The following is a 2,500-nucleotide window of genomic DNA, read 5'->3' as shown; positions in this document are numbered from 1 at the left end:
AGAGAGAGAGAGAGAGAAAGAGAGAGAGAGAGAGTGAGGGGGAGAAGAGAGGGAGAAAGAGAGAGAGGGAGAAGAGAGAGAGAGAGGGGAGAAGAGAGAGGGGGAGAAAGAGAGAGAGAGGCAGAGAGAGAGAGAGAGAGAGAGAGAGAGAGAGAGAGAGAGAGAGAGAGAGAGAGAGAGAGAGAGAGAGAGAGAGAGAGAGAGAGAGAGAGAGTGAGTGAGTTAGTTGTCTGTGTGTGTGTGCATACGTTCGTGTGCGTCTACATACATACGTGTGTGTGGGGGTGAGGGCACACGGTACATGAGCCCGCCACGTGAGGTTCACTTCACCTCATTGTTGCATCGGCCTCACGAACGCTGCACGGACTCAAAAGGACGCTCGCCTCGCACCACTTCTCTCGAGCCCCTTCCTTCCCTCATGCAGCGAAACCCAGCCTCCATAGTGAAGCAGACACCAAAACAGCGACACTTCAATCCAAACAAACACACACACACACACCAGGCCTTAAACGCGTAACAGAACATCTCTCTCCCAAAATGCAGCCTTTTAAAACCATCGCTAAGACGTATGAAACTCGGCCGAACTTCACAGCAACATCTGCGATCCACTCCTAAGCACACTCGGCGGCCCACGAGGGGAAAATATATCAATATACTCTGCAAACAGCCCACTGACCTGGCACACCTCCTGTTCCTTTGGTCCCGCTTGTGGTAGGAAGGGAAGGGGGGGACGAAAGGGCGGGGAAGGGGGAACGAAAGAGCGGGGAAGGGGGAACGAAAGAGCGGGGAAGGGGGAAGGGGGAACGAAAGAGCGGGGAAAGGGGAAGGGGGGAACGAAAGAGCGGGGAAAGGGGAAGGGGGGGAAAGGGGGAATGAAAGAGCGGGGGAAGGGGGAAGGGGGAACGAAAGAAGCGGGGAAAGGGGGAAGGGGGAACGAAAGAGCGGGGAAGGGGGAAGGGGGAACGAAAGAGCAGGGAAGGAGTGAGGGGGAACGAAAGAGCGGGGAAGGGGGGAGCGAAAGAGCGGAGAAGGGGGAAGGGGAGTGGGAAAGGGAAGGGAGAGTGAAAGAGCGGGGAAGGGGGAACGAGAGAGCTTGGAAGGGGGAACGAAGAGCGTGGAAGAGGGGGACCGAAAGAGCGGGAAAGGGGGAACAGAAAGGAGAGGGGAGGAGGGGGAAACTAAAGAGCAGGGAAGGGGAAGGGGAAGGGAGAAGTGAAAGAGAGGGGGAGAGGGGGAGAGGGAGAGGAAGAGGAGGATGAGACAGACAGAAGAGTAAAAAGGAAAGAAAAGAAAGTAGTGTTAGGGGAAAGGAAATAGTAGACAGTGAAAGAGAAGGGAAGAGGGGAAAGAGAGGAGGTGGCGAGGGGAAGGAGGGAGAGAAGGGAAGGGAAAGGAAAGGGAGGGGAGTGGAGGGAAAGGGTGGGGATAGAAGGGAAGAGAAGAAAAGAAAATATAAAGGAAGAGAGGTGGAGGAAAATGGTCCTTGTGACAGAGCGAGTGTCATGTCACGCTCCTTCTACCGCCTGACGGGATAATCCTCCCCAGGATAAAGGAAAAGACGTAAATGCAGGCATTCGTGTGTGTGTGTGTGTGTGTGTGTGTGTGTGTGTGTGTGTGTGTGTGTGTGTGTGTGTGTGTGTGTGTGTGTGTGTGTGTGTGTGTGCGCGTGTGTGTGTGTGTGTGTGTGTGTGTGTGTGTGTGTGTGTGTGTGTGTGTGTGTGTGTGTGTGTGTGTGTGTGTGGGTGTGTGTGTGTGTGGGTGTGTGTGTGTGTGCGCGCGCTCGCGCGCGCGCACGAGCATGCACCCGTGCATACGCGTGTAAGAAAGGGAAACACACGAGAATGGACAACAGGCAGAGAGAAGGAAGAACGCAAGAAAGAAAGAGGAGAGAGAGAGGGAGAGAGAAAGCGCATGCCAAGACCGGGCCCGCACCCTGGAGAACCCTGGCAAGAATGACGAGACATTAAATCAACATCAGTCCTTCCGGTTTCGCGCGGATTCTGCTCCGAGGTAACAAAAATACGGCGTCTAATGGCGCCCCGCCATCTCCTCTCTCGCCAGAGTCTGGTGCGCAGAATAAAACCGATAATACAATCATCATTCGCCTATGCTGCGCTTGCGGATATCTCGCCCAACATGAACCGGCCTAAAAGATCCATCCTATGGCATCCAGACCCGCACACGCAGCATAAAACGCGGCCTTAACATCCTGAAGCAATAAAAAAGCAAGTCACTATAATCTTCGGAGAGGAAGAGGCACCGTGGAATAAAAATGAAAAGGGGAAAAAATGTGCTGATAATACCCTGCTGATACCTAGGTCTGGCGCGCCGACCACCGAAGCAGGTAGGCGAGCAGGTAGGCAGGCAAGCAGGCAGGCAGAGAGGCATGGAAGGCAAGCAGCCAGCCAGTCGTGGCCAAGGTTACGACACAATGTAAGGACCGGAGGTACAATAACCTGATACAAAACATTTATACTGTCGTCATATTTTGCCGCGCTCG

The 2,500-nt window shown here is 54.1% G+C and overlaps 1 protein-coding gene across 2 annotated transcripts in view; it reads right to left on the bottom strand.

Moving 5' to 3' along the window:
• bbx (bobby sox) overlaps positions 1–2,500 on the bottom strand; it is a 112,739-nt gene that overhangs the window by 35,771 nt on the left and 74,468 nt on the right. The window lies entirely within an intron of this gene.

The sequence above is a fragment of the Penaeus vannamei genome, chromosome 39, assembly GCF_042767895.1.
Source record: "Penaeus vannamei isolate JL-2024 chromosome 39, ASM4276789v1, whole genome shotgun sequence".
Classification (NCBI taxonomy): domain Eukaryota; kingdom Metazoa; phylum Arthropoda; class Malacostraca; order Decapoda; family Penaeidae; genus Penaeus; species Penaeus vannamei.
Note: the sequence above shows the minus strand (reverse complement) of the source record. Positions and strands in the feature narration are given on the sequence as shown.